This window comes from Panthera leo, chromosome B3 (assembly GCF_018350215.1).
Source record: "Panthera leo isolate Ple1 chromosome B3, P.leo_Ple1_pat1.1, whole genome shotgun sequence".
NCBI lineage: Eukaryota > Metazoa > Chordata > Mammalia > Carnivora > Felidae > Panthera > Panthera leo.
The window spans coordinates 5,719,635-5,733,857 of NC_056684.1; the positions used below are offsets into that span (position 1 = coordinate 5,719,635).

At 46.8% G+C, this 14,223-nt stretch overlaps 1 pseudogene; it reads right to left on the reverse strand.

The window, feature by feature from the left end:
- Positions 1-7,590: 7,590 nt before the first annotated feature.
- Positions 7,591-9,123, reverse strand: LOC122221421 (annotated as a pseudogene).
- Between the last annotated feature and the right edge of the window lie 5,100 nt (positions 9,124-14,223).

Consider the following 14,223-nt stretch of genomic DNA (forward strand, 5'->3'; position numbering starts at 1 on the left):
TAATCGACTGAGCCATCCAGGCACCCCTGCTTGTGTAATTTTAAAAGATAAAGTGAGGACAAAAACAAAAAGGTAGACTGTGAAATATTTTTAAATATTTTAAAAGCCATCTCTAAAAATTATATAAAGAGCTTGTATAAATGATTTTTTAATTAAAAAAATCTTTTAAAAATATTTATTTTTGAGAGAGAGAGAGAGAGAGAGAGAGAGACAGAATGAGCGGGGGAGAGGCCGAGGGAGAGAGGGAGACACAGAATCCGAAGCAGGCTCGGGGCCCTGAGCTGTCCGCACAGAGCCCGACGCGGGGCTCGAACTCACAAGCGTGGGATCATGACCTGAGCCAAAGTCGGCGGCTCCACTACGGAGCCCCCCAGGCGCCCCAATTTTTTTTAACTGTAAAATCCCAATAGATAAATGATGAAAAGATACCATGAGCCAGGTCGCTCAAGAGAAAACACCAGAAAACAAAACTCGAAGAAAATGTTCGCACTCACAGCTGTTTCAACTAAAGGCTAGCCCGGCGGGTTCCGATTCCAGCTTGCCTTCTGGGCCCCAGGGCCAGCTCCATCTTGGGACGTGGGCACGTTGGGGGAGTCTGCAGCAGAGGGAGGAAAGGGGGCAGTGCCAGAAGGGGGCCCCCTGCCCAAATCCTCCTAGCTGGAGATTTTGCCAGAGTTGGCCTCCTGTGCAGCGGGCGGCCCTGTCCTGCCTCCGCACGGCCTCCCTGCCTTTTCTGCGACAGGGCCCCGTGTGGGGAGCAGATCTGGTGGGATGGCCAGGCTCAGACAAAATAGAATTCTTTGCCGAGGGCTGACCACCTGACAATGGGGAAAGCTTGGCTTTGGGGCTTCCCAGAGCTAGGAGGAAACCAGGGGACAACGCGGACAGGCTGAAGAAGGCAAAGGGATTTTGAGTGTTTTGTTTTGGTTCTTGAGATACAGTGCGCTTGCGTGTGTGGGGGAGGGGCAGAGAGAGAGAGGAAGAGAGAGAATCCCAAGCAGACTCCGCCCTTTCAGCTCAGAGCACCAATGTGGGGCTCGAAGTCAGGAACGGTGAGATCATGACCTGAGCCAAAGTTGGATGCTTAACCGACTGGGCCCCCCCGGGCTCCCACGGGCCTGGGCCAGCTGCCCTGTAATAGCCTTCTGATCCTCTCTCTGTGTCCACCCCGGAGCCCTCTGACCAGTCTTTAAAGTCTTACTGTCTTAAATCCTTTTAATGGATGTCTATTGCTCTCAGGATAACTCAAGGTAAAAAGCGACATTTATTAAGCAACTACTGTGTGCCAGGCACTGTGCTTTATCTCCTTCAGCTCTTGCAACCCTGTTAGGCAGATACCATTACTCCCAGCTGGCTGGGCCACCGTCAACGAATTCATTTAGTGACTCAGTTTTATCACCTGCTAAGTGGGGATAATACTTTATCTCACTGGGTTATCGTGAGGATCAAATTAGTTACATCACGTCAAGTGCCTAGAGCGTGCCCAGCAGGTCGCAAGTGCTTGTTAAATTTAGCTAGGTGTTCGAGAAGATGCCCCCTTTTGCAGCTAGGGAAGCAGAAACAGAGAGGTTAAGAGACTTATCCAACCCACCCACCCCCTGGTTGCTAACTGACCCAGTCGGGATTCATACCCAAGCCTGCTGACTCCATCACTGTGCTGGGGTTTTCAAGGAGAGTCCCAGGGGCCCTGCCTGTTACTCGCCAGCCCCCTCCAAAGCCATCTTGGTATCCTTTGCCTGTTGCAGCCCCTAAATACGCCTTGACCCTCCCACCTCTGCCCTTCACGGTCCTGTCGCATCTCCTGTGGGCCTTCGTCTCCTCCAGGAAGCCCTCCCCGGACCTCCAGGCCAGATTAGGGCCCTGGTAAGTTCCTCCCATAGGTCCAAACCCTCCCCCCACTTCCTGGCAATACTTTGTGCCCTAGCAATTATTGAATTGTTCGTAACACTGTGTTTGCTGTCTGTCTCTTCTGGCCTGAGGGTGGGGGCCGTGTCTTTTTGTGTGTGTGTGGCAGGGGGGGGACCATGTCTTTCTTAAAGCCCCCAGTGCTCAGTCAATATTTAGAATGAATGAATAAATGTCTGAATGAACCTGGGGTCAATCATCCTTGTCAACTAGATGCTGCAAAGCTCTTCTCGGAGGGAAGGAGGTGATGAGGGGGGACTCGGTTGGAGATCCAAGCCAGGCAGAGGCCATCTAGGATGACCATGAGGAGAGAGGGGTTCATTGGTACGAGGGACTGTGGGGGCCAGCTGAAGGGCTTATCGAAACACAGAAGGCAACGTATCCACGGTCAGAATCTTGCTCGAGCTCTGACGCTTGAGGGCCTGAGTGCAGAAAACTGCATAGAGAGGGCCCGGCACATAGTAAATGCTCAGTAAATGCTGGTCGTTCGTATTAACAGAATAATCATCTGAATGGAGTTTCTGGGAAAGGCTGTTTTACTTGGGAAAGGGGAAGGAAGGAGGAAGAACACGTATAAAAATATAGAAAAATTGAAAGCACAAAGCGTTTGTGTGTGTGTGGTCTGTATGGGGGTGACCAGGGTGCATCTGTGGAAGCACTCTGGGTGGCAAAGCTGGGAGAAGGGGTTGTGGCCAGAACGGAAAGGTCTTGGATGCTGTGTTAGGCTATCTGGGCTTTATCTTTTAAGCCAGCGATTCCCAAAGTGTGTTTGTTAAATGACAATGCATGAGGGGCACCTGGGTGGCTCAGTCGGTCAAGCGTCCGACTTCGGCTCAGGTCACGATCTCGCGGTCCATGAGTTCGAGCCCCGCGTCGGGCTCTGGGCTGATGGCTCGGAGCCTGGAGCCTGCTTCCGATTCTGTGTCTCCCTCTCTCTCTGCCCCTCCCCCATTCATGCTCTGTCTCTCTCTGTCTCAAAAATAAATAAAACGTTAAAAAAAAAATGACAATGCATAAGAATGGCTTTGGTCTCAAATGAGGCGAGGGATTGACGGAGTAAGAAATAATCAAAACAGGTCCTTTACCAGAAGACTGCTTGGAGCGCTTAACTTGTCATTTTGTGTTGGGATTCTGTAAGAATGCATGAGGTATAAAGGGTTTCTTAAACTTGCCTGACCCAAGAATGAGGGTTCTAAGGAACATAAGGAAGGTTATAAGAGATGCTGCTGTGGGCCCTAGGCAAACCTGAAAGGTCTTGGGGGGGGGGGTTGCAAATGATGGAATCAGATTTGTGTTTTAGGCAGAGAAATTCTGTGGCGTGGTTGCACTAGGGGGAGAGCACAGGGAAAAGGAGAGGGAGGGACGTGTGTAATCGGTAGCTCTTGGGAAACAGAAACGGCACAGAGAATCACCTTCCCTGGCCAATGTGGGGGGGGGCAGCTTTGGCCTAGGCTCAGCTGGGGTGCTGTCGCCATACTTCTAGATGGTCAGAGAAGGGAAAGGCTGAGTGCTGGAGACACGGGGGTTTGAATGCACCTGGGGCTGAGACTGGCCCCCTCTCCTGCCTGTTCCCTCGCACAGGCTCAGATAATTCCTTCATAGGCCCACCTTCTCGCCTTCACTGTGAACAGGTGTCCTCCAACCCGGCCCGATGCACCAACCCGGTCCTATGGAACCACCTCCTGGATTATGGCCCCGTCTCCTCCCTTGGATTCCACCCGTGGGCCCCAAATGACCCAAATCGTACTAGAGTTACAAGACTCACCTCCGCACACATCTGTAAAAAGAAGATGTAAGCCAAATGTTCTCCTTGATGTACCTATGCCAAGAGAAAGGAAAACCATAACATGTGGAGGGAAATTCAACATGGCAGAGAGCGCTGGGAGCCCCTTCAGAGCCTCACTGGGGTCTCCATCTGGAAGCTCATTCTCATTCATTAGTGTGCTTTTTCCCAGGCAGCAGCACTCATAGCAAATAAAGGCAAGGTTTCAGATCCAAAATCCTTTTTATTTGTCATCCACTGTTGGAAGTTTTGCTCTCCCTTTTTCATTACAAATATCCCAGCATTTCCACTCTATTATGGGTTACATTTAAAAATGTTAGGCTAGTTTGGGAAGTTTACAATAAAAAACTCCCCCTCCCTTCTCCCCACATGGGTAGAAATGTGCTGAGCTCAAAACTGATTTAAAAATGAATTTCTGGAGGATAATTTGTCTGGAAGCTATTTGGCATATCTCTGTGGCCACAAAATTGTGGATCTGTTCATGAATTTGTTCACCCCAAGGAGACTTTTGCATTCTTTTTTATTTTTTAAAATTTACATCCAAATTAGCATGTAGTGCAACAGTGATTTCAGGAGTAGATTCCTCAATGCCCTTTCCCCATTTAGCCCATCCCTCCTCCCACGACCCCTCCAGCAACCCTCAGTTTGTTCTCCATATTTATGAGTCTCTTATGCTTTGTCCCACTCCCTGTTTTTATATTATTTTTGTTTCCCTTCCCTATGTTCACCTGTTTTGTCTCTTAAAGTCCTCATATGAGTGAAGTCATGTGATTTTTGTCTTTCTCTGACTAATTTCACTTAGCATAATACCCTCCAGTTCCATCCATGTAGTTGCAAATGGCAAGATTTCATCCTTTTTGATTGCTGAGTAATACTCCATTGTATAAATATACCACATCTTCTTTAGACATTCATCCATCGATGGGCATTTGGGCTCTTTCCATACTTTGGCTATTGTTGATAGCGCTGCTATAAACATTGGGGTGTCTGTACCCCTTTGAAACAGCACACCTGTATCCCTTGGATAAATGCCTAGTAGTGCAATTGCTGGGTCGTAGGGTAGTTCTATTTTTAATTTTTTGCGGAACCTCCATACTGTTTTCCAAGTGGCTGCACCAGCTTGCATTCCCACCAGCAACGCAAAAGAGATCCTCTTTCTCCGCATCCTCGCCAACATCTGTTGTTGTCTGAGTTGTTGATGTCATTAGACTTTTGCATTCTTTTCCTTTCTTCTCCTTTCCTTCCTTTCTCTCTCTCTCTCTCTCTCTCTCTCGTCCGCTGGTCTCGTCTGCATTAGTGAGCCTCCTGGCAGATTCGCCGATGCCCCGCTGTTGATTGAAATGCACTACCCTTCTCTCTCTCCTTGTAGGATGAGCAGTGCATACACGACTTACTGAAAGAAAAGAAACTGTTTTTAAACAGTCTGAGCTCCTGTCTCCTCTGCACCTGCAAATAGGCCAGTCACATACGTTCCCAGGGCTCCAGCAGACATTAGCTGTCCTCTGGCAACTGTCCTGAAGCCTGGAGTAGTTCTCCTGCAGGGACAGGCAGCCAGCCTGGGGCAGAAGCAAGGAGACATGAACCCAGGGTGTTCTGAGCCTCCCGCTGGCCAAACTGACCAGACCTGCCTCTCCTGCCCCTTCTCTGGAGGCAGGAAGAATTCGAGCCGTGTTTGGAAGAATGGTGAGCCCGGCTTTTAGGAGGGGAGAAAGGTGGGGAAGGCATCAGCCAGATCTGGGTCCAAATCCTCATCTCACTGCTCGCAAGCTGTGTGCCAGGGGCACGTTACTGAGACTCAGTTATCTCATCTGTAAAATGAGGATAGCCATCTCCTCCTCACAGAGCATTTGTGGGGACTGAATGACCTAATGGGGTAAAGCATGATGCCTGAAGTAAGCAGTCAGCACAGAGCTCGACCCGGGGCTCAAGATCATGACCTGAGCCGAAGTGGGACGCTCAACCGACTGAGCCACCCAGGTGCCTCTCTGAGTGCCTTCTTCTGAGCCTCCGTTACCCCATCTGTAAAATGGGCGAGTGGAAACCCATCTCCGAGACGTGTGAGGAAGCAATGAGCTAATGCGTGCACCTCTCTGGCACCTCGTTCAAAGCTCGGCAAGCAGTAGGGTACCCCTCGAGCGTGTCCATAGCTGGCTCTGCAAGTGATGGTCCGTAATTATGTGAGCACAGGAACGAGGCTGCTGTTATCTTTATTTAAGCGGAATTAATTATTCCTTAGACGAGGGATGTAATTTACGGTGAGAGACAAGGAAGAGAAGCAAAAGGAGGAAGAATAATGAGGAAACAGCACGTGCTAGGGAGGAAGAGCCACGCGAAATGCCGCTGTCTGGAGATCTTTATGCAGACGGCTACCCTCTGCCAGCCGATGCCAGGGGCGCTGGCCCAGGTGTCGGGGAGCTGGGTCCCAGCCTGCGGCAACTCCTCCAGAAACTCACATCCCTTGGGTTCTGGCTGACATGCTTTCCTCAACTGTGTGACCTTGCGTGGGTCACAGCTTCTCTGAGCCTTGTCTCTTTCAACAGGATGGATGTGGGGACTAGAATGTGGAATGTGGAAACACTTGTAAAATTCCCTAGAATCTTAATATGGCCCCAGATGGCCTAAATATTCTATGGTTTGGGTCCTGCCATCTTCCAATGCACACTAAACAAACGTTTTTAACATACATTTTCTACATCTGTTTCGTGCCCTGGAGGATGGGTATGGTGGGGACAGGGTGGGGAGGGCCGCAGCACAGAATTGGGCTTGGGCTGGGCTCCCTGCTGGAGGAGGTGGGTGGGGTGGGGGCTGTTAAACGGGGCAGGGGCTCAAGTGGGGGAAAGGAAGCAGGCTAGCCGTTTAGGGGTCAGACAGACCTGAATCTGAATCCTGGCCTCCTTCTGGGAGATTTGGGACAGATCACCTCTGAGCGTTCCGGCCTCCATTCATGGTCATGAGAACGTTACTGTGCAGACAGAAAGAGAAACATGTGTAAAACACTTAGCACGGTTCCTGGCGCCTTTTCAGCCTCCCCGAGTTTTGCTCTGTTACCAAAGGAGGAAAAACTAATCAGAAACTCAGGAACCCCCGAGTCCAGCCTGGGTTAATTCGGAAATGAATACTTAACCCTCCAAGGGCGAGTCTGACTTTCAAATGTACTGGTCTTCCTTCATCGAATACTACTTGATTGGCTTGGAAAGGCAGAGTGCGGACTCTCACGGTTGGAAGGGATGTTAGCAGGGCCTGCAGCCTTGGCCTCAGGGATCCCGGGCTCTGCAGAGTTGCATCAGTGCCAAGAAGGCCCAGTCGGCAGGGATCCAGGCTGTGCTGTTGAAGGAGGTTTACAAACCCCAGGGCTCCGTGCGAGAGTCCATTACGGGGCTCCTCCGGTGAGGCCGAGGCCCTTCTCCGAAGAATCCTGCAGGAGTAGACTTCATTCAGTACCTTGCTTTACCGGAGCAAGAGTCTAGTGTCCCGTCACGGGCAGCCGTGTCCAATTTTATTTTATTTTTTTCAAGTTTCAGATATTTACGTATTTAAAAGTTGATTTATTTATTTTCAGACAGCGAGAGAGAGTGCGTGCCCACAATCGGGGGAGGGGCAGGGACAGAGGGAAAGAGAGAATCCCAAGTGGGCTGGGTGCCGTCAGCGCAGAGCCCGACTCGGGGCTCGATCCCAGGAACCGGGAGATCATGACCACAGCCGAAATCGAGCCAGAGGCTTAACCGCCTGAGCCACCCAGGCGGCCCAAGTTTCAGCTCTGTATTAATCCGTGTACAACCCAACACATACGAGCACCGTGTTGTGCCTTTGGAAGGGACGGGTTTCCTTGTATATGTGGAAAACCGTGTGGATGGTTTCTGGAAGAGCTTCCTTCTAAGCAGCTTTACAGTGAAACACGTTATTTAGAAATCTGGACCTTCCTTCTTCAGTTTGCTGTAATCTACATGCCCTGAATAAAACTTGTCTTGATCATTGGAACCCAATCTGTTCAGAGCTCTGGGTTATTTTTCTGATCCTAACTGACGTCTGGAGGCCAGGCACAAGACATACGGTACTGCCCCGGTACCTCCACCCCCAATAAATGTGAGGAGGGAGGTCAAATTCGGATGCTTCTTGGCCTGATTGAGGATCTGGCGTAACGTGGTCGTGGCAGGGGCCTCAGGTCCAGAAGGAGAAAAGATCAAATCTGCAAGGCCAAGCACTAACTGGTCTCTACACCCTGTGTCCAATTTTAGATAGATTTCTCGAATTCTCCATTCCTAAGGAGCAGGCTCCAGCATAACCTACCAGGATCTCCAGAATTCTGCCTGATAGGCCCTCCTGGGGATGAGCTGGCGGGGCTGAAGGCTCATGCTGAACAGCAGAAGAAGGAGAGATTCCAGAATCCTTGAGAAGTCAATCCTTTTGGCTGGACTGTCTGGGTGCCAGAGGCCAATGGAACAAAGAACACTGTCCTGAAACCTTACGCTGTAATTAATATCACTGAGGCTCCGAAGGACATCCCATCGTTCTAATAAAAAATGAAAGCCCAAGAGGCTCAGTGCCCAGACTGGCCGGCAGACACTTGCCAGACCAGGCGCCTCCAGCAGAGGGCGCGCTCAGGGATGGGAGGTGCCCCCAAGCCCTGTCCCTTCTGATCCGGCTCAGCCAGAGCAGGGCAGATCCCAGGAGACCCGCTGCCCAGGGATATGAGTCATTCAAAGGAGAGGCCTGGGAGTGTTGGGGGTGGGGGAGATAGAGAACGGGGCACCTGCTTCGGGGGTTGACCCCAACTTTGCACATCTGTTTGTTACTCATTTGTCCCTTATTTCGCACTGACTGGGTTTCCACTTAGTGCAGGGCACGGTCGGGTCTTTTCCGCACACAGTTTCCAGGTTCGGCTGCTAAAGACGCCACTCGAATCACACGCTTCCGCTCCAGGACCTGTAATGACTCCCCATGTCCATGGGTATCATGTGATGTCTCTGCCTCGTGTCAAGGCCTTTGATGGCCTGCCTTCTCCCTTCCAATGTATGTGCGCCGTTTCCCTCAGGCCGACTGGGGCCCTCACTCATTCTTCCCAAACTGCCACCTGCCTTCTCGTCCGTAAAATGGCACCGGCAGGCACCCCCCCCCCTCCCCCCGCACCCGCCGCCCGCCACAGAGTCGCTGTTGTATGGGTTACATTAGAGAACACGAGTGAACCACATGCCTGGCACACAAGGGACATTTATAATAAACGACCGTGCTGATGATAATGATACTGCTGCTAAACTAATTCTTTCCATTTTTAACATCCTCCCCCTCCTCTCTGCCCAACCCAAACGTCTCTGCCCTTTGCAGTCCCGCCTACGGCCACCCTTCTTTCCAGAAGCCACGCAGAGTCCCTTTGGGCCAGTAGTTTGCAAATCTGGGGCATTGGGACTCACCTGAGAAAGTCTTTTTTCCTTTGGCATGGCTTAAATTTTTTTCTTTTGGTGGCAGAAACGCATAATATGAAATTTACCACTTCCACCGTCTCTAAGGGCTCAGTGCAATAGTCTTAAGAATATTTACGTTACTGTGCAACAGATATCTTTTGAGCTTTTTTACTTGCAACAGTGGCACCGCATACATTAAACAAACACTCCCCACTTGCCGCTTGCCCCAGCCCCTGGCACTCACCCTTTAACTTCTGTCTCTGTGAATTCGTCTACGTTAGATCCCTCGCATAAGAGGAGTCGTACAATATTTGTCTTTCTGTGATTGGCTTACATCCCTTAGCCTGATGTCCTCAAGGTTCGTCCATGGTGAGCGTGTCACAGGGTGGCCTTTCTCTTTAAGGCTGAACAACGTTCTACCATACAGCATATATTCATACACGCACACACATATTTGTAAACCGCATTTGGTCGATTCCTTCATCCACTGATGGACATTTGGGTTGCTTCCATCCTTTGGCTCTTGTGGCTAATGCTGTCGTTGACAGGAGTGTACGAATATCCGTTTGAGTCCTTGCTTTCAATTCTTTTGAGTCTTTACCCTGAAGTGGGAATGTTGGATCTAAATGGTGCTTCTCTTTCATTCTTTGAGGAGCTGCCCTTCTGTCCTCCTTGGCTGTTGTGCCATTTTGCAATCCCACCAACAGCGCACAGGGTTCCGATTTCTCCACGTCCTCGTCAATACTTGTGATTTTCTGTGCTTTAAATGGGTGTGTGGTGACAATCTCATCTGTCTGCTTTTGCTTTTGTTTTTGTAGTTTTGGTGCCGTGTCCCAAAAAGTCATCGCAAAATTGAGCGTCGCGAAGCTTTTGCCTGATGTTTTCTTCAAGGGGATTTGTAGTTTGGGGTCTTACGTTTAGGTCTTTCGTCCATTTTGAATTAATTTTTGAATTTTTTTAATGTTTATTTACTTTTGAGAGAGAGAGAGAGAGAGAGAGAGAGAGAAACAGAGTGTGAGTGGGGGAGGGGCAGAGAGAGAGGGAGGCACAGAATCGGAAACAGGCTCCAGGCTCCGAGCCATCAGCCCAGAGCCCGACGCGGGGCTCGAACTCACGGACCGTGAGATCGTGACCTGGCCGAAGTCGGACGCTTAACCGACTGCGCCACCCAGGCGCCCCCCACCTTTATTTTTTGACATGGACATCCAGTTTTCCTAGCACCATTCGTCGAAGACGTGGTCCTTTTCCCACTGAGTGGTCCTGGCATGCTTCTCAAAGATCATTTGATCATACATGGCTATCCAGTGTTGCTAGAGATCCCAAGTGAATTTTAGGATGGATTTTTTTTTTTTTTTTTTTTTTTAATTTCTGCACACACACAAAAAGTCATTGGGATTTTGAGAGGGATCATGCTGATCTGTAGATCAGTTTGGGTAATAATGACATGTTAACAATATGCAGTTTTCTTTTTCTTTTAAAAAAAAGTTTTTGTGTTTATTTATTCATCTTGAGAGAGAGAGAGAAAGCACAAGCAGGGGAGGGGCACAGAGAAGGAGGGAAAGAATCGCAAGCAGGCTCCACACCAGCAGAGCAGAGCCTGACATGGGGCTTGAACTCACAAACTGCAAGATCATGACCTGAGCCGAAATCAAGAGTCGGAAGTTTAACCAACTGAGCCACCCACGTGCCCCAACAATCTGCAGTTTTCTGATTCATGATCACAGGACATCTCCATTTACTTGTGTGATCTTTGTATGTTGGACCATCTTTGCATTCTGGGAATAAATTCCACTTGGTCATGGTGTATAATCTTTTTTAATGTGCAGTTGAATTTGGTCTGCCAATGTTTTGTTGAGGATTTTGGCATCAATATTTATCAAGGATATTGGTCATGGTTTTCTTTTCTTGTAGTGTCTTTGTTTTTTGTTTTTTTTTCTTTTAAATGTTTATTTGTTTATTTTGAGAGAGAGAGAGGGCTCATGGGAGATTGGGGAGGGCCAGAGAGAAAGAATTCCAAGGAGGCTCCGTGCTGTCAGCACACAGCCCAACATGGGGCCCCATCCCACTAACCGTGAGATCGTGACCTGAGCCGAAATCAAGAGTCAGTCGCCTAACTGACTGAGCCACCCAGGCGCCCCATGTCTTTGTCTGGCTTTGGTATATGCTTAACTCTGGCCTCATAAAACAAGTTGAGGAGTGTTCCCTCCTCTTCAACTGTGTTGGAGAAATTTGAAGAGGATTTGTGTAAATAGTTCTCTAAATATTTGGTAGAGTTCTCCATGAAGTCATTTAGTCCTGGACTTTTCATTATTGGAAGGTTTTTGATTACTAGTTCAAGCTCCTTGCTGCTTATAGGTCTGTTAAGATTTTCTTTTATTTTATTGAAGTGTAACTGATATAGAACATTATATTAGTTTCAGGTGTACAACGTAATGATTCAGAATTTGCATAATTGCAAAATGATCACAATAAATCTAGTTAACATCCATTGGCATACATGGTTATACACTTTTTTCTTGCAAAGATGATTTTTTTAATGTTTATTTATTTTGAGAGAGAGGGAGAGCACGCATATTAGCGGGGAGTGGCAGAGAGAGAAGAGAGAGAGAATCCCAACCAGGCTCCATGACTCGGGGCTCAATCTCAGGAACCATGAGACCATGACCCGAGCCAAAATCAAGAGTTGGATGCTTGACCAACTGAGCCACCTAGGCACCCCAAGATCTACTCTTTTAGCAACTTTCAAATATGCAATACACTATACTCATCATGCTGTACATTGCATTCCTCAGATCAGATTTTCTTTTTTATTATTTATTTATTTATTTATTATTTTTTTAAGATTTTATTTTTAAGTAATCTGTATGTCCAATGTGGGGCTCGAACTCACAATCCCGAGATCAAGAGTAGCATGCTCTACCAACTGAGCCAACCAGGTGTCCCTCAGATCTTTTTTAGCAGTTTTTATTTATTTATTTTGAGAGAGAGAGAGAGAACGAGAGACAGTGTGTGCATGAGTGGGGGAGGGGCAGAGAGAGAGGGAGAGAGAGGGAATTCCAAGCATGCTCTGCATTGTCAGCACAGAGCCTACAGGGCTCTAACTCATAAACTGTGAAATCATGACCTGAGCAGAAACCAAGAGCTCAACCAACTAAGTGACCCAGGCCCCCCAGATTTTGTTTTTTATGATGATCCAGTCTTTTTATTTTATTATGTGTTTTTCAAGAATTTCAGTTTAATTAACATACAGTGTTATATTAGCTTCAAGTGTACAACATAATGATTCAACAATTCTGTACATCAACCTAGTGTTCATCACAATGAGTGTATTCTTAATCCCCTTCATCTATTTCGTCCCATCCCCCCTCCCAACCTCCACTCTGGTAACCACCAGTTTGTTCTCTGTATTTAACAGCCTGGTTTTTTGTTGGTCTTTTTCTTTGTTCTTTGTTTCTTAAATTCCATATATGACTAAAACATACGGTATTTGTCTTTCTCTGATTGACTTATTTCACTTACTGTTGTACCCCCTAGATCCATCCATGTTTTTGTAAGTGGCAAGATTTCATGCATTTTTATGGCTGAATAATATTCCAGTGTGTGTGTGTGTGTGTGTGTGTGTGTGTGTGTGTGTGTATCACCTCTTTATCCATTCATCTGTTGATTGGCACTTGGGCTGCTTCCATAATTTGGCTGTTGTGAATAATGCTGCAGCAAACATAGGGCTGCATATCTCCTTTTGAATTAGCATTTTCATATTCTTTGGGAAATACCCAATAGTGGAATTACTGGATTATGTGGTAATCTTATTTTTAATTTTTTGCGGCACTTCCATACTGTTTTCCACAGTGCCTGCACCAGTTTGCATTCCTACCAACAGTACATGAGGGTTTCTTTTTCCCCGTATCCTCACAAACACTTGCTGTTTCTCATATTTTTTATTTTAGCCATTCTGATAAGGGTGAGGTGATAGCTCACTGTGGTTTTGATTTGCATTTTCCTGATGATTAATCATGTTGAGCATCTTTTCATGTGTCTGTTATCCATCCATAGGTCTTCTTTGCAGAAATGTCTATTCATATCTTCTGCTCATTTTAAATTGGATTATTATTATTATTACTATTGGTGTTGAGTTGTAGGAGTTCTTCATATATTTTTATACTAACCCCTTATCAGATATGTCATTTGCAAATATCTTCTCCCATTCAGTAGATTGTCTTTTAGTTTTGTTGATTGTTTCCTTCACTGTGCAGAAACTTTACTTGGATATAATCATACTAGTTTTTATTTCTCTGCCTCTGCTCTAATCTTTATTATTTCCTTCCATTTGCTGGTATTACATTTTGTTTGTTCTTCTCTTTATAGCTTGCTTAGGTGTATGTTTAGGTTGTTTGAGATTTTTCTTGTTTCTTGATATAGGCCTGTGTTGCTATAAACTTGCCTCTTAGAACCCTTTCTGCTGCATCCCCCAAATTTTGGACGATTGTATTTTCATTTTCATTTGTTTCTACATAAATCTGATTTCTCTTTGATACCTTGTTTAGTAGCATGTTATTTAACCTCCATGTAGTTGTGGTCTTTCCAGATTTTTTTTTTCTTTTTTTGTGATTGGTTTCTAGTTTTCTGGCATTGTGGGTCAGAAAAGATACATGGTATGACTTCAGTCATTTTGAATTTGTTGAGACTGGTTTCGTGGCCTAATATGAGATGTATTCTGGAGAATGTTCCATGTGCATTTGAAAAGGATGTGGGTTCTTCTGTTGTAGGGTGGAATTTTCTGAATATATCTGTTAAGTCCATCTGGTCTAGTGTGTCATTCAAAGCCACTGTTTCCTTGTTGATTTTCTGTTTAGATGATCTGTCCATTGATGTGAGATGTTAAAGTCCCCTACCCATATTGTATTACTATTGATTAGTTCCTCTGTGTTTGTTATTAACTGCTTTACGTGTTTGGGTACTTCCATGTTGAGTGCATAAATATTTACAATTGTTATATCCTCTTATTGACTTGTCCCCTTTATTATTATATAGTGTCCTTCTTTGTCTCTTGTTACGGTCTTTGTTTTAAAGTCTATTTTGTTCTATATAAGTATTGCTCACCCACCTTTCTTTTGACATCCATTTTGCATGATAAAT